The 18,600-nt window shown below is 40.3% G+C and overlaps 1 protein-coding gene across 1 annotated transcript in view; it reads left to right on the top strand.

Moving 5' to 3' along the window:
* Positions 1 to 15,691: 15,691 nt before the first annotated feature.
* The window catches only part of LOC130251579 (spermatogenesis-associated protein 7 homolog), a 47,702-nt gene continuing 44,793 nt past the window's right edge, over positions 15,692 to 18,600 (top strand). Inside the window, exon 1 of the mRNA XM_056488307.1 lies at positions 15,692 to 15,733. The gene's annotated coding sequence lies outside the window, so the exon portion shown is untranslated. The remainder of the gene's footprint in view (positions 15,734 to 18,600) is intronic.

Below are 18,600 nucleotides of genomic sequence, written 5' to 3'. Positions count from 1 at the left end.
AGCTGTGACAAGAGCAGACAGATGTTACTTTCTGTCTGTAAACTGGAAGCACCTGAGTAGTTGATATTTACAAGTGTGAAGCATTAGGTCATGTCCATTGTAGGAAGCAGGATATCTGACCTGATCAGTCAATAGCCAAAAATGATTCAGAAAGCCATATGTCCCTATATCCTCTAAAACTCATAGAAATATGAGTGTTGCACAAGGAGGGTTGATAAAATCAGAGTACTCTCATGGTCTGTTCCTAATGCACAAGGCAGACCACTGCTGGTATACCAACCAGAAATTCAATCATATCAGATGGTTCTCAAGACATACAACTTGGTGTTTGTGTTCTGCCTATGGAGAGTTTTGTTAAGAGAAGCCAAGTACTGATGAGATGCCATGGCTTTGCAGGCTCCCTTTCTCCTGATGATTATTTTTTCTGAAGTTTAATCTGTCAAACTGGATGAGTAGGAGGCAGCAAAATGCCCTACAAAGTGCCATGATTTCTGTACCAGTAGGGTGTGTGCATATATGTAATTCATATTGCAATGACATTTGTCATCCACACACTTTCCTGTGTTGTTTAGGGCACAAAAGTAAAAAAAGAGGAGTCCCTCTTTGTTTTGATTTTTGCCAATATAGTAAGTAGAAGATATTAGAGTTTACTTGTACATAACGCTTTCAAAGGATTCTCTAAGTCAGTTCTCATCCTATCTCATTTGGTTTTCTATTGGCAGAATTATATTTGCTTGAATGGAATCACTCTTGATCTAGTCAAGTGTCAAGTGTGAGAACTAAACAATCTAATTCCTTTGTCATTTCCAAATCAGCATTGTTGTGATAATCCCAGTTCTTTCAACACATCTATGATTTTCAAAAAATATCCTGATAAAAAACCTGCCTTCTTTAATCTGCTCTATCTTGGTCAAATTCCAAACTTCATGTCATTTTTGTTGCTAATATTACCTCATTTCAAAATAAGTCTTTGTACATTTTTTCAGCTCATAACTTTCCTTAATATAATTACTATAATTGTACTTTAACTAGAGCACCTGAACAGTTGAGAAAAACACCTTATTAAATCTATGATAAAGTAGGAACTGAGCAATTAAATGCTAGAAGGGGAAAAAATACACCAGCAGCTGCTCATGACAAAGGTTGCAACGTGCCTTGATGATCTGACTGTGGCTCTCTGATTGATGAACAGCAGTAAATATGCATAAAAGAGTGTGGGTGCCTGGAGCGTGTCTCTGCCTTCAGAGAAGCCAGAGAAAAGGAAAAACAAAGTGCTTTGCAGAAACCCACTCTCTTGCCTGGACTGATATGCATACAAAATAAAGAATATGCATTAAACATGAGTGAGTGTAATGCAGAAAGTATATGTCCTCATATATACTCTGCTTCAGCATATTCATCCAAATAAATCTCCTGTGCTATTTCTGTGCAGTCATTTAACACAGAATAAATGTGGCTTGCTCTTGACTTGTATTCTGACATGAAGCAAACCAGTGACAATAACTGTGAAAAACTAGGAGATCCAGACCCTTAATCACCTGAGAAGTGACAGTGTCAGGTGAAGGGGTACCCAGCCACTCTGCCAGAACTGAGCAGGGAGTTCACCACAAACAGCAGAAAACACCCAGTGCCAAGGGCAGAAGGCACCAACCACTTATCTGCAACTCTGACCTTGCTGGGGCAAGTACTCCACCTTTTCCTGGACTCTGTGGGACAGACAGATATCAATCCCACACAACTTCATCTGCCACCATCTAATGTGGAAAAAGTTTAATAAGCATTCAGCAGGAAAGTAGAGCATTGAGAATCTTCAGAACACAAGAACCACAGAAAAACCCTTCTCTCTCTTTGTGATATCTGTATACATGAGTGTCTATACTGGAAAACACTTCCCAAGAGAATTCCCCAGGAGCAATATTAGTATCTGCACTTTCTAGAAGAGTATCCCAGTCTTTGCAGCTGGTGGTTTTTTCAAGGGCTGCATGGCAAATATGAACACAAATTTTGACCACTATAAGAAGGGGATGTGAAAAACAACAGCACACAAATTTTTAAGGTTCAGGGAAATTAAATACTACAGATTTATGGGGGGGGAGGGGTTTTTTTTGTTTGTTTGTCTTGGTAACTAGTAAAATCAGATGATGGAGAATTTTTATTTGAACTCTTTTGTGTTAAACCTTTAAAGAAAGTACCCACTGACTTTTTACCTACATTCTGCTGTTAGAAAAATAGAAATCCCATCACAGTGAAATTCTTCTGTAGGGGGTGACATTTTACCTGCTGTTACAGTGATAATTCTGCAGTTTTCTCTCCTCCAAAAATTCCTAGAAGGAATCATAGTTTTCAGCAACACCTAGTTGTTTTCTACAGTTACAGCTATGTGTCATACTAATTACATGACACATTAATGACAGAAGTCCACTGACTGGAAAACAAAATTCACTGGACAAAAATCCACATTTGTGTTGATAAAGAAATACATCCAGTATTTGTAGCTAAATCAACACTATTCCTTGCTACTATATTACACAGAAATGTCTACAAGTAATTCCTGCGTCTTAAAATGTAAACTTTATGGTGAGTCAAGGAAATGGAGGATAAGTTTTCACAAGTGTTATATATCAGCAATGCAAGACCTACTTTTGCCAGTTTTTTTATCAATATCTTCCCACTACTGTGTCCTTATGAAGTTATAGATAAATCCCTGTGGAAAAAAAAAAAAAAAAACACATTGAATATTTTTCCTTTAGTATTTTCCCATTTGCAAAGCTGTATAGAAGATTCCTTTCCTTTTTAGCCCAGGCTGTTTCAGTGTTTTATTTTTATCTGACCCAAATATCCCAAATCCTAAAAGTAGCTTGTTTTTATCAGCACAGAGTCATTAAGAAGCATCACACCAAAATAAACAGCACACTTTCTGTTGCATGCTACCTTAAAACTCAAGAGCCAAAGCAACTTTTAGACCACCACAATTTAGTGGACAGCTCTTGTTCTCTTGCACTCTTAGCTCTTTTGGTATGACCTGGAAGATGTTCCCATGAGAAGTTGTCCTAGAACAAGTCAATTGTCATCTTATATCTGCCACGTGGCCCTTTTGTGCATGGACACAGCCCAAGGAGCACACTGTAGTGCAGCCCTGTCATGCAAGAAGCTCTTCTGTCTGCAATGACATCTAAGGTATCTTGACTTGGGAATTTAGAAATCTAGAGACTGATTAAAATTCTGGAATATTCTGACAACAGCTGCTTTAAGCAGAAGTTACCAGATGGTAATATTTGTGTGGGTACCACGTCATCTGGCAAGGAACAAGCTAATGATGCACAAAATGCTTTGATGCACAGCCTTCAAGCAGTAAACTTTAAAGTGATATGAGGCCATACAAGGACTCATCTATGCTGCCCTGCAGTCCTGCATGACACAAATGATTTTTACCAATACAAGTGCACAGGTATGGAGACATGAAGTTATTTGGCACATAATGGCTGTTGGTATTAAAATGAGCGTCATTCCTCAAAATGACTAATATTTGTGAGCTTCTATGCAAATCTGCAGGAAGTTATAGATCATGTTTCAGATATAGGCAGTTGGGATGGTGGGTGTTTGGGACCTAAAAATCAAGCAGTCACATGGAGATTAAAGCACAGGCCTCTTTCAATCATATTTTGGAAATAGAACACAATGACAGCCTAAAACCCCAAAATCAACCAAGCCTGTTGAGTTTAAGGAAAACCACTGGAAAACTCAGGAAATACTACTTATATGGGAATATCTTCAACACAGACAAGATCAGAGTTGTTCCCTGCAAAGGATGACTTTGTATTTCAGGGCATCTGCTTTCAGAGCTATCTGCTCTATGTATATGTATAACAGGCTCTGATTCAACTCCTTCAGCATGAATTACATGATTGATAACAGAAAAATGACAGAAAGAGTAAGTGGATTTCTTACACTGGTCTTGCAAGGATGTATGAAAACTCTGGAGGCTCAAAGCATCAATTTCCTGGGGTTTTTTATTTACTGAAGAAATCCATGGAGCATTGTTCATGTAGAAGTAAAAGTATGGGTATCTATTTAACCATGTGCTATTTAAAGAAATACATGGTTGTGGTCTGCATTTCAATTCTTACTCCAGAGTTCACACATCCTATTTTTAACCAACCTGGCCATGGAAAATGCAAAACTAAAAATAGGCCTTCACCTTGATTTCACTCTTTCATTCAGTCCTTGAGCACTTACACTACAAAAATGGGAACCTTTTTAAAGTATATACTTTTACAGATCAGGGCTCAGCTGGAATCTCTCTGAAAATCATATTGAATAGGTAGCCTGCTGATTTAAATTGCAGTGTTGAAACCTTTACAAAAGAACACAAAATAATACTGAGTGATTAGTCCAACATTCTTGTGGGCTTGAAAGCTCTGAATTTGGGAATTTTGTTTGTTTTACTGAAAAATGTAGCTGGCTTGCTTTGCAATAAATTATTTATTTATTTATTTATTTATCAGCAAATACATTTTTCATAAAAGATGAGAAGTCTTCTTCTCAAATAAGACAGATAAACAAAGCTTGACCAAGGTCAGACAAATTATGTTCATGAATATACATCTTTATAAAGCACAAATATGGCACACATCACTATTTTTACTTTTCTTAGGAAAGGATCTCTTAGGTATGCATGTGCTGCACAATCAACTGTTTAAAATAAACTAGAGTGAAATTCACTATAGATAGTCTAAATCTGTTACTGGTCTGTGACTCTGCTGGTAATCCTTTGTTCTTCTATTTTGCTATTTAGGACTCCTGAGAAAGTAATTAGAGTGATAATTACTGTCCTTAGAAATTTAAGACAGAATAATCACATCAAATCATATAAAATTATTTGTGTATTTTCTTATTTGTTCTGTTGGACAATTTCTCCAGGACAACTATTATATTCAATATCCTCAGTATATTAGCATCCTGCAGTAATGTATTTAGGTTGGGCATGTTTATTATATTTATTAACCAAAGGACAAAAATAACAGAATGAGATGTAATAGAACACATACATCTTCTGTGCAGTTAGCGAGCAATGTATTTAATTGTTTCTCATTCATATTTGTTGATTTAACTTGAAGTCAACAACAGATTCTAAATTCAATACAATTTACTTAGTACAGACCAAATTCTGTTCCAGAGGTTTGAGCAACCCTGAACTTTGAAATACTACCATAGCCCTGTAAGTTTCTGCAGGAACAGTGAGGAATTCCCACTAAAATGCATCTGGATGTCTGCACTGGGAAGAGAGACATACCCTGCATAGCTGTGTGTCCATCAGCCAGGCTATGGTCACATAATGTCCTGCCAACCTGTTGTGTGGGGCTCTGGCACGTTCAGAAACCTGGACCATGTTCTCTCTTCCTTCTCCCAGCACCTGAGGTGTGAGAGAAGCCCTTGTGTAAGGGTGTAAAGCCAGAATCCAACATGCTCTTTGGAATGAGCTGGGGAGTAGACAAGGATGAGCAAGAGCTAAAAATCATCCAAAATGCCAATGGCACAAGGCCAGGGGCTCTGCACCAGGCTACAGGACCTGAGGCCACTCCTGCTGTTCCCTACTCCTGAAGTGAAGATACCAGGTCAAGGATTCAGAAGAGCATTGCCTATTCCCACATGCACAGGGGAACTGGTGCAACTTCCAAAAACTTCCATATCCACCCAGACTAATGAGACAGTCAGCTCAGCACCTGAGCACCTGACTTTGAGAACTGACACAAGCATGCACACAGAACAGATTACCAAACAGCACAAACAAGAATAATCTCTCTTGGCAAACCCTCACAGATTTATCACACCATTTATCTCACAGATTTATCTGTCATCATTTTACCATAACTTACTTCATCAACACTTCACTTTCCCCAGAGCTGGGTCTTAACCAAAAGTTTCACACACAGCTCTAAATTCCCATGAATTTTCAGATTAAGAGATATGCCAGAAATTTTAAGTTTATTTCCCCATAGCTGGAAAATTATTCTTACAAAAGAATAGTTGCCTCCAGTCCAAATACAGTAAGTGGACACACGCTTGATTCTTCTGCCTGCAATTGTATAATTATGCTTTTCTTATGCTGTTCATTTGTCATGATTTCACTTTGATCACATGTATATACTGAAGTATTCAGCTGATGGAACCACTGGCTTTCTTTTTGAATAGTGGATAATGAGTGATGAAAGTAGAGAAAATCTGCATCTGACATAATGCTGGAATTCAGATACAAGACAAAATACCTCAAATGTGAAAGAATCTTATCGTTTAAGTAGATGTTTTGTCTCCTGAATCATCACAGGACTAAAAGTGCTACATGGAGCTGGAGTTGGAGACAACACAAAGAGTCATTTAGAATAGGCATTTCAGTCTTCAAATAAAACGTGGATGAAAATTGTAGAAACTCTGGAGGTCATTCTCTGTCATTAAAACAAATTGCAAAATTGTTGCAAGGAAGAAGGAGCAGGAGCCAGCTATCTGATAGGCTATTAAATACTGAGTCCTATTTAAAAGTATGTAATTTCTTCAATACTCAGTCTTCAAAGCAATTTATCATACATGATCTGGTTAACCTTCATAACATAAGAATTGTTTCTACATTTTGAAAGTACAGTAACTGTAGGGGAATTAGTGATCCTCCAGCAAAAGTGGGGTAACTGTGCCTCAGGAGCTACCTCATTCTTTCTGGCTCTGAGTAAATGTCACTATCAGGATTTAAAAACAGAATTTCTTGGCTTTTCTTCTCAAGACAAGAAGGATCCAAAACACTGTGTCACTTTCTATGCTGCATGAAAACAGACTTAAAATAACACCAGCATTTTCCACCTTGTACTATGTATATCCCTTAATTTTAAAAATATTTCATGTAACTCTATCCAAGCTCAACAAAAAGAACCCATGATCTGACTCTGAACACACCAAGTATAGAACTCCCCAAGGTCACACCCTCTCTAGATTTTTCACACCTGCACTACACTGCCTGCAAAAATAGTTACCCTATGGGCTAACTTTTGGAGAAATTCCTGCTATTGCAGATCTATTGTTAGGATACAACAATATCAAAGTCATATAAGGCATGCCAACTGTTTGATCATCACTTTACACCCTGTGGGCAGAAAACAAGTACAATTAATGCAGCTCAATCCCTTAAGTCAAAACTGCAGAGATCCAAGAATTTTGTATTTTTCTAATAGCAATTCTGTCTTTAACCCACAGCACTGCAACATGAATTGAGTATAAAGTAGACATAACGCCTAGTAAATACTCTAGATTAGCATTTCAATTACTTTTACTACCTTAGTAACAAAGAAAAAAATTAATAAAATAATTGCAGGATTTAGTAGTTACTGTCTAATGTTTCCAGTATTATTATGATTTGTTCAAACCCATTACTTGTACTTACATATGGCAGTTCTCAGAGAAGGCAAATGAAACCTATCTGTGTTCAAAAATAACATATTGTAACAGGAAGCACTCCTAGTGATGCACAGGTCCAGCAACTGGCCAGAACAGAGGAGGTTTGGCCCTAAAAGAAATTTAACAAACTGGATTTTCTTGTCAGTCTGGGCCTGCCATTTTTAAATGGCACCTCCTAACCCTCTGCAGGAATGGCCAAATGGTGTTGGATGCTTCCTAGGTTTTTTTTCCACACATGTGTCTTCAGGAAAGCATAACCATGTTAATCATACTTCTTCTAGCATATTAAAATAAAAACATGATCCTCATGGAGTCTATAAAGATGTTCACAGGGGTTTTTATTTGACTTATCTCTGTTACTGAGTACAAACTCAACTTCAGCATGAAGCTGCTACGACCAACTTAGACAATGGTAAGTCTCCTTTAGACTACTTGCTTCATGCTCTCTTTACTCAAATAAGTTGTATTTAAACATGTCTTTCAAATTGGTATATTTCATGTATTGTTTAAAGACTCTGATTCTAATAATTTTGTCCACTTCAAGATCCTTTTATAGCTTCCTGTGTAGGTAAGCACAAAGAAGAGTCCAACTCCAAATATAGATGGTTATGTTTAGCACAGTGTTTGTTACCACATTAATTTCCTGCATTCCTGTTCCAGCATGGATATAATTTCCCAGTGCAGAGAAACCTCTGTTGTAGACAGCTTACAGAGATCAGCCTCAGGCCACGAGTACTCTGGAAGAGAAAAGTTATTCTTTCCTGGGAGACTCGTGCCATTTCTGGAACGAAGGCTGATTTGTCAACATACAAATGAGGATGCTAAATATGCTTCTTGGAGCAGGCATACCTGAAATTTTCCCAGGGATAGCAAAGATCTTTCCCTGGTACCAGTACTGGAATTATATATTTTCAGAAGCAAAGGAATGAGGAGTGACCACACTTTGCAGAATGATCAATTCTTCTCCCTCCAACTATCACCAAACATTTCCAGACCCTTTCCCTTGCTCTTGTCAGGCTGATTACTGTCTTTATTCCCCTCACAAGTGAGGAATGAATATTTTATTACTGTCATGAAGGAGTGGTGGCACAGTGAGTAGGGAAGGGAGCACTAGTACAGGAAAGAAGATATGTAGGTTTGGGTTTGGTTCCCTATCTACACAACAGTCCACAAGGATTAATGGCACTGCAGCACTTCATAGCACATATTGCCTTGTGTACAGTTAAATCATATTTTTTAATTTGGAAACTTAACATTAGCAAGAATGCTGGCTGGCAGTACACAGCAGCTCTTTCATCCAAGGAAGAATTCACATCTCCAAGAAGGACATATTCCTTCTGCTGTCAGTGAGCCATTTTCTACTCTGTGCCAAAGTGTCTGCAGAAGTCTGTCAGTCAAGACAAAACACATAGACTCAAAACCTTGGCCATGCCATTCCTCACAGTCTGCTACAGACCCAAGAGCAAGCCAGACAGCATCTGTGGAGGATGCAGGAGGAAAGGTGACCTCCAGTTCACCAGCGGGTGTGAACAGAGAGAAGAGATGTATTGATTCTGCTATTCTGGGTTTTTCTCACCCCAGCACCCACGTTCACACACACTCATATGAAACATTGCTGAAACCCCCAACACAATGTGGTGCACTGCATCCTTTGCACTTTCATTCAGGACACTCCAAGGATGATGCCCATCCATCCTGCTTGTACAGCATCCTATGTGAGACTGTCCTCTCCCACACTGCCATTGCTACAGTTCCAGCCTGTCCTCATCCCTCCTGCTTTTCTCAGCCCCTGTGCAGATACCTCTGTATCACTTCAATTGCCCCAAGGCCACCGTTCTTACCTTCTCCTCTTGCACCAGGGCTCCTCACCAGCAGCAGCTGACATAGATCCTGTGACTCATGGTCACAAGCCTATGTATATCCTATGTAGTGCTGGCTTGGTTGGGAAGAAGCTTTGGTTGAAAACAGAAGAGCGAAGAGACAAAGATGGATGCACCATTCATCTCAGAGATGACTGGAGGTACATGTTGCTGCAACAGATTTACAAGTAGACCAACACTTTTTTTCAATTTGTTTTCAGTGCTCAGAGTTATTTTTGGCCAAGAATGCTATTCTTTGAGTGTCTGAGCTTCTCTGGAGGCTTCTGCTTCCTGTGAACCGTGGACTGGTTCACTGAGCAGCCTCCAAGTCCTGTGTGGTAAGCTATCAGTTCCAAGAAGAATGAGTCAAGTGTTTGCCCACATGAAATTCATTCCCTGTTATTTTAGGAAGAAGCAGAGAGGCTCATAACTCATTCTCATCATTGCTGGGAAGCAGTCACCAGGTCTCTTGCACAATGCATTGAACTGTGCTTTCATAGTGATTTAGGCAATATAATGTTACAGCCAAGGTAACACATGACATGGCAATGCCATGGAATGTGCCCTTGTAAAAAATGTTAAATATTTCAGCAGACATCCCTGCATTTCAACAAGCATCATCCATCTACATCCAGACTGAGATCTGTTGAAAATATTATAAAACACATTAACCTAATTATTTTAAAACTTGTTGATGAAATAATTTCATTACTAAAAATGACAGTAATAATTTGACTTCTTACTAATACCATGAATCAAATCTCATACATGTCCATCAGCATTTATATTGTTTGTTTTTCCTTTGAATGTGAAGGTCTTGGAATCACTGGATCATGAGTTTTATTTTGGAAAAATGAAGCTCAGTCTGCAAACCTATATTTGATCTTGCTGGTTTTTTTAAACAGACTGAATCTGTTCATCCTTCCTTTCACTGTGCAGATGCATCTTCTGCAGTGAACACAGAAAAGCAATACTCAGCAGAGTCTCAGGTGAAGATGTTAATTCCTCCACTCCAAGCCTAACTTGACACATGGCCTCAAGATACTCTCCTTTATCAGACTGAACATTTCTGTCTCGAGTGTCTCTCCAGACACAGAATTCCTGCAGTGCCCCATATGGCTGGTGGATAGGTTCACCCAGGCTGAGGTACTACATCACTGTAATCTGTAATGCCTAATTAGCTCCATGACTTCAGGACCTGTAGAATCCACCAGCCCTGCCTACAAAGCCCATATCAAGAGCAGAAGGTGCTGATGGTGTACCCTCAAACAGGCTTAGAGAACAGACTTGTAGCACCACTCCCACATCCTGCCTTCTCTTATGGTGCTGCATTCAGCTCTGTAGTTTTCTGTGAAGGCTCAAGGCACAGTGTCTGCTCAACAGATGTTTGATGAAGCAGTAAATAGTAGAGAATAAAATTCCATGCAAAACCAGAGTGGCAGGTGGCCACTGTAGCTGAGAATGAGGTTAAATTTACTTCTAAATCTTCTCTGTCAACAAGTTATTTAAGGCTTGCCTTTATATTTTTATCCTTCCTGCTGGTTTGAGTTTCTGGATCATTACTGCAGATTAATGATAAATATATTAGTAAAATAGACTTCCTCCCAGTGGTTGGAAACATGTATTTTAGAAACTTGTTCCTCTACCAGTTTATTTCAGTGAGAATTAAGGTTTCCAAGAAACAAATCAGGCTATTTAAATATTAGATGAGAAACAGTAAGGATAGATTTTACTTTTTAAATTTCAGCAAAAAACAAGAGTAACTTATAACTGTGCCATTAAGATGTAGTCTGGAGAAAAATGAGCAGATGTAAGTACATTTCTAAGCACCCATCAGTTTAGCTTGGTGATGAGTGAGATGAGCAAATTTTTTTACATCCCATATAAAAAAAAGAAGATGCTGGAATAATCTCAGCAGCATCTTAATTCTGCAGTCTTTATGGTGGGCTTGGAGTTGCAATATGCACAATCTCCACTGATGTTCACAGGGTAGTGTAAGCACTGACAGTTGGTAATTTCTCTAAAGAAGTAAAGCCTCTGCTTTAGGGAGCTCCTTAAGATAATATTCTCCCCCTGAATTATAATTGTATATGGCAACCACAGTCAATTAATACTCTTCAATTCTAATAATCTGAATCTCACATTGGCTCAAACGTGTCCCTTTGCTAATGTGACCACTTTGCAATGTGAGAGGTATGTTGGTTAAATTCATGTGACTGCAGCTTCCTGGAAAGAAAATTTAAAATAATAAAGCCATGGACAACTGCAGAGAAAACTCCAAACACATCACAGTACAGCCAGCTTTTAACCCAGCTTTTCAGTATCCACTGAAACAAACACAGAGAGAAAGAAAGCAGAGAACCAAAGGATAACATTAGTTCATATGAAATCCCACAAATGGATTAAGATTGCTGAAGGTTGAGATTGTACAGTAATGTCTGATAGTTACAGTTCTGAAAATTAGGTTCTAAAGCCTCTAAGGAGTTTTTGCAGCACCACTACATTTGAAGTCTTAGACTTGATGGCTTTTTTTACTCCAGGATTGTTCTCTGTGTTTGAACTAGCCCTATATACAGATCTGGTGACTAACAAATGTAGTAAGACAGATTGAAAGCTCTTAAAACCTCTTTTGGGGATTCAGCAAGAGGGAGACTGATAGATTGGTTTGCAATTTAAAATGGAATGACATCACATTTTTGCCTTCCTTACCAATTCTTTTGGATATACCAAGCAAGCAGGGAAAAATTCTGTGGTGTTGATCTGCTTGTGTTTATAAGATAGAGGATAAGGGAGAGGGAAGCAGATAGGAGGGAAGGAGGGAAGGAGAAAGGGCAAGCTGGTTAATGTTTTCTTTCAGCTTGTTTTTTATGAGTCACACCACTAAGTATTTGCATTAGCAGGTCTCCTGCTGCTGCTAGATCATTCAACTGTTTGTTTAGTTGCTGTGCCTCTTGAAAAGTCCAACACCACTGAATTTTTATACATCTTTCTTGTATTTTATTAATTGATTAAATATTTCAGAAACAAAATGTTCCAATCACTGTTCTTCTACCTGTAGGACTAGCAGTCCCTCCAGCCTCAGTGCTATTACTCACTCAAATAAAAGATTATAGAACCAGACCAATATTTTTATTATTACTTCATTTTATGTTGTTTCCTGAACAAATTGTATCAGAAAAAGTGAAAATAACAACACAACTGGCATGTCATAATAATTAAGTTTAAAGTTCAAAGCTTCTTATTCCCACTTGTGAATTGAAATAAAAAACATCTTAAATATCTGCAAACACAAACACTGAGTATAGCTTTGACAAAATTACTTTGAAAGAGTTGTATTTCATTCTTTAGGTATGAGACAAATACTGCCCAGAAACATATCAAATCAGAAGTTATGTACAGTAAGATTGAGATTGCCTTATTCTTGCAAAACTCGGTCTTCAAAAAAATCTTGTTGCTGAGTTTAACAAAAGTAAGGCTGTAAGCAGAACTCTATCATGGTCAACATGAAGAGAAGCTGCTGAGTCAAATTAAGGAAGAAAGAACAGCAGACAGCTTATTTTTCTTTGTGAAAATAACCAGCAATTTGCTGTTTGATGATCTTTCTCTCTCATTTCTCAGCATTCTGAATTTCTTTAATAGTTTGCTTTCAACAAACCTTTTTTTTTTTCATTTTCAAGAGTGCCAGCATAAGATATGCTTATTAAATACAAGCCACAAACCTGCCCAACATGAAAAGGCAGTAAAAGCATACATATTTACCTGTTCACAGAGAAGAGTAGTTCAGACTGGAGATCCACTCTCTGAGAGAGACAGGGTCTCAAGAGGAGCTCTTGTAAAGGAAGCTCTTCAAAATATCTCTATATCTTCTGCATAAGTTGTTTGTTGTGGTATTCCTCCTCTTTAATTAAAACAATGACTGATGGGAGAAAAGTAGGTGTTTTAAGAATGCAAAAGGCTTGTCTTGGTTGTAAAAGAAACAGCACCTTAAGAGAAACTTTTCTTGATTGCAGGCAACTACGCAACTTTCTCTGGGTTCAGCCCCAAGCGGTGACTGTGGATAAATGGTATCTTCTTACTTGTGACATCTGCTCCCTGTGTGAATTCGGACATGCGTGTCCTGACTCCAATAACAAAACTGCTTTTTTTCTAGCTACTTGTTATTCTTGCTGCAAAACGTAACTGAGAGAATGTGAGCTATGGCTCTTGTCTATCTTCAACAGAGCTATAGGATAATTAAAGGACTACTCAGTTATTTCTATGCAAATTAACTGCCTAGGTGAAATTTAAAACATAGCTTGCTCTTCAGAACCCTTGTCACTTGTAGTGAGTGATCTGCTAGAAGGCAAGAAGTTAGCATACAAAAATGTTTAGTTGCCTGATTTAATTAACATGGAGACTTTTAGGTAGAGAGTGTCTTCCACTTGGCTCATGGGCATATTTTTTGAACAATTCTTTGAAGCTGGAAATTTACCCTCCCTCCTGTACAATTACTGCTTCATTCTAGATCCATTCTTGCCCTATATGCCACTTGGGCTGAGGATGGCTTTCAAAGAGGGGCCTCCTAGGATGACTCTGGAACAACAGGTCACTCTCTACATAAGAAAATGGCAAGGCACTTCAACAATTTATGTACTACAACTTATACTCTTTTCTGGAGCAGGGTATTGATGTTTAAACCTCTTTAGGTATACGCAAGGAGCACCAATGATAGGTATGTTCTACTCAGAGTGCCCTTCCTCACTTCTTACTCTATAGTGGGTGAAGCCTACTGGCTAAAACAAACAGTCCCTCTTCAGTGGCTCGGGCACAATAAGTAGGGGTGTACTACAACTGCCTGTTAATTAAAATACTCATTCAGGTGAAGTGCTAAAACACTATCTGGGCTCTAAAAAGGCCAGATTTTATCCCTGCTAAAAATCCCATGAAGAATTTGCTTCAAATTTACATGAGGCTATGCTTTCCTTTGGTATAAAGCTTTTGCCTGACCCTGTGACCTGTATTCCTCCACTGAGGTTTCTTCAGTTCCAGCTCTGCACTGCCACACAGCTCCTCAACAGCTTCTTAACAGGGAGTGGACACAGAGCTCTGGATAAACACATTGTTAAAGAACTGGAGGAAATATCAGGGTAGTGCTCACATGAGGCTTAACTTATCCTCTGGTCACTTAATGCAGATAATGGAGGCCGGAGATAGAGAGTGCATGCTCTGGGCTATGCGCCGGTTCATTACACACACGTGGCTCCCTTGAAGTTTAATGTGAATTCAACGCAGCAAGGAAAGAGAGGACATGCCCTTCAGGGTGAGTGCATGCTCTCAGAAAAGCTGATGAGCTCCCACAACAATGCCTGCTTCTAAGATAGCTCCGAAGGCTGAGCATTGATAGCTAAGCACTTTTAGGACTGATACTTATGCTTCAAGTGTTCATCTCAATTACATCATTAACATCACTCTGAACAGAAATGTGTGGGGAGCATTCCTGCTTTCAGGCCTAGTTTTTTGTGCCACCTTCCAAGAGGTGCTCAGGAAGGCACTGAGCCCTCCCAGCGCCTGCTGACCGCCAGTATCGCGCTCCTGGTCACTCTGGCTCTGCTCACACCCCAGATTTTTGGGGCAGCTGCCCCTCAGGTCCCGCTGAGCCGGCCTGGGGGGCTGAGCCCCGCGCTGGAGCCCACGATGCTCCATGCGCAGGGATGTGCCGTGGGCGCCTCTGCCGTGTGCGAGCGCCGCCAGCCCCGGCTGCAGAGCCGGAGCCGCGCTCGCCTCCAAAAATAGCGCGGCAGAGCTAAAAACAGCAGCGCCCGGAGCGGCCCCGAGTGCCCCGCCAGCACCGCCAGCACTGCTGCGGCTGGGGCTGGGGAACGGCCCGGGAACGGGAGGATGGGAGGGGGACGGGTGGGAGGGCGGGAGGATGGATGGATGGATGGATGGATGGATGGATGGATGGATGGATGGATGGATGATGGATGGATGGATGAATGATGGATGGATGGATGGATGATGGATGGATGGATGGATGGATGGATGGGTGGATGGATGGATGGATGATGGATGGATGGCACCTCAGCTGGCTCCCTCCTCCCCTCTCCCCCTGCTCGCCCAGCCTGCAGGGTAGCTGTTCCCCGGGCAGTGGGCGGGGAGCCAGGAGCAGAGCCCTTCCAAGGGGTGCCAGTGACACCAGGGGCCATGGGCACTCAGCAGGCACTCCCTGGACACTGGGAATCCCTGCCCCTGGGAGGCTGACACAGCACAGGCACAGGTTGCCTGGTGAGCTGTCCCTGCTCCTAGGAGGCATTCCACAACTCTGGCTCCAGCCCTGGGTGGCCCTGCTTGAGCAGGAGGCTGGACCAAATAACCTCCAGAGGTCCCTTCCCACTTCCAGTGCTTGTGATCCCGTGAAATCTGTGGGAACAGCAGAACCGAGGATCCTCCTTCACGTAAGGCTTCCAGGACTGTGCTGAGATTTAGCAGGAGCTTTGTAGTCTGGTGTGTTGCTGGTGCTTGCAGCTTTGTGGTGGAGAAGGTCTCTCAGGGCAAGCTTTGATTGCAGCCAGCAGGCCTCCAGTGGAGAGCTGCCGGTGCCTTGAGAGAGCGAGCAGCAGGGAATTGCATTTAATACCTCCTCCTTTCACTTCTGACGTTCTTTCTGCAAGCAACAGCAGGGCTCCCCCACTATGCTCTATGATCTTGCTCTGTTAACTAATTTCGCCTTGTAACAGGAATGCTCTTGCTTGCACAGTGAAAATAATAATAATAATAAAAAAGAAATAAAAATCCCTTGTCAGTAGAGCCTGTTAGCTTCATGGTGCTGTAGTTTTAAACAATGTTGTTCTCTCCTACTGAATGCTCTGCTTGCTTTCTGATCTAACCTGTGCCTTGCACCATTTCATCACACATAAAAACCAGAAAACTGTCCCACACCACTGCAGGTCATTCACTGAGAAGCAGACTGAGTCTCCATAACGAAGCCAGCCAATGTTTTGCTGTAGTAGCTTAGTCGGTACCACCTGGCAAATGTTTGTGCCTCTGAAGATCCTCAGACCTCCTTCAGAGAGACTCATTGTAATCAGATACTTTTTCTTTTTCAATTAACTGCTAGCAGAAAGTGTCTTTTTTTTTCAGGAAATAAGTTTAGTTGCAAGGGTCCAGTAGAGCTGCACATTTTGAAGAGTTCATTTTGTTAAGTTTTTAGCAGTCAACAAAGCCCCTTTCAGCCATGCCCTCATGTTATTTGAAGAAACTACTTGAGTACATAGTTTTAGAATACAAGGCAGAGGTGTGGCCTCTCTGTTGCTCTCACAAACATGCACATACATGCCCATATTTCTTCATACCTTCTGCTTGGAAACACCTGTGAGCTTCTAGAGGATCAAATTGTGACTTTATTGAGGCCAATGTCAACATCATTGTGGACTTTAGTGGGGGCTGGAGTAGGAACCAAATTTACAATTGTGATTGAAAATCACAAAACAGGTTTTATGGGGTGTTTTTCCTCTCTGCTATTTTAAAAAATGAATTACAAATAAATTAATATATGCAAAAAGGTGTCCTGATACTTCTGGACTAGCATAGTATGAAAATATTAAGAAATTGCAACAATATAAAGAAGTTCCCATCTAAATAAATGGAATGGCTAAGAAGTTATAGAAACAATGCTCATTCATACATGAAGAGCTGCAGTTGCCCAAAAATGCAGAGTCCAGAGATCTTTTTTTGAGACGCACCAAGGAATACACAGGTGCAGCTAGGTAAATAGACTTCAAGGTCTGGCTGGTGCTGGCAGCCTGATCCATTAAGATAATGAGAAAATCTTAACTCTTTTAGTTATTTACAACAGTTTGGCTCCATTCTGCATGGGAAGTTAAATCCTACTGAAAGATTTTGTGTTTGTCACTCAGGAAAGACACATAAAATATAATTCTTTTAATCTGCAATAGCTGATTAAGCCAAGATTTCACAAACATATGATGATAACTTTGTCACATTTAATTCTCCCAAAATTTTGCTGGTCTCAGCCTTGGCTGAGTTTATCATTAATATCTGATAACATATTTTCCCCTGTCCTACAATTCCATATTAACTTTGTGACTGTACATCTTTGGAGAATTTGGCTGTAAATTACAGGTTTAATTTTGTCTCAGCACATTTAGACATCAGTGGCTGTCTTTAGTTCTTTAATTTAAAACTTTGAAGTTGTTAATTTGGCATCATTAGTTGAAGTGTCATAGTATACAGTTCACAGGAGTATCTGGAAAATTTTAAAATGCTGAGTTAATGCTGCTTGCCACTTCAGAGGAATTGAAATGCTTTCAAGGCAGCTGCTGAAGTGTTTGCTAGTACAAAAATGTATTGATAAATACTGAGATCTTGTTTCTCATCCTTTTAATTGCTACTCCATAACAAATTCTAATAGACTCACTGGGAAGAATAATTAATCTCTCAGAAGGTAACTTTTGGGTGTTAGAAGATGTAGTATGAGAACAAGAACAGATTGGGTTATGTATTCACTTGCTGAAGGGTTTTTTTAGGTACTTCAAAGGCAGTATCCTGGTGGTAGGATGCTGAACTAGATGGACTGCTGTTCTGATAAAAAGGAACATTATTTTATTGACATATGTCACAGAAAGCTCAGCTTCTTGAACAGACAGTGCTTGTACCCTCAGTGCCTTGTACTGGCTCTGTAGCTATCCCCTGAATCGTGCTTCATGCAGCCTCATGTGGGTTTTGTTCTTGGCATTTAGGAACAGAAGCATCACTGTTCCTGCAATCCTTGTGCTAGAGGCTTTATGACTAGATGGAGCAGGGCTTTTTATTGGATTTTGGCCACCAGGAGCTTTCTGTCTATCCTGAAGAATCTTCTAGTTTGCTGGAATTTCCAGTGCTTCCCTCTCCCATGTGTGCTGTGGCCACAACTGTGGCTGATGGTGACTTTGCTTTGTGACACCTGACACTGCTTGTGCCTCACCAGTGCTGAAGGTGCCGGGCTGAGCTTCCTGGCCACCCTGCCAAGAGCACAGCATGCCCCTGACATGACATACAGAAAAGAAGAAGTTCCCAGTTTTCTCTTTCTCCTCTTCAGCCATGAGTCTGTTATTTCTATCTGGTGCAGCTGCTGCAGGAAGGGGCCGTATTACCTCTGTGAACTGTGGAAACTTGTAGCTCACTGCTGTGAGCCAGCAGGTTTCAAACGGGAACTGCAGTTCCTTGTGAAGATCTCATGTTCAAGATGGTCACCTTTGACCTACCACATGGTACATCAGTGATGGCTTACAGTTCTGGAGGTTGAAAAATGGGAAATAGGAAT

Source organism: Oenanthe melanoleuca, chromosome 3, assembly GCF_029582105.1.
Source record: "Oenanthe melanoleuca isolate GR-GAL-2019-014 chromosome 3, OMel1.0, whole genome shotgun sequence".
In the NCBI taxonomy this organism is placed as follows: Eukaryota; Metazoa; Chordata; class Aves; order Passeriformes; family Muscicapidae; genus Oenanthe; species Oenanthe melanoleuca.
Note: the sequence above shows the minus strand (reverse complement) of the source record. Positions and strands in the feature narration are given on the sequence as shown.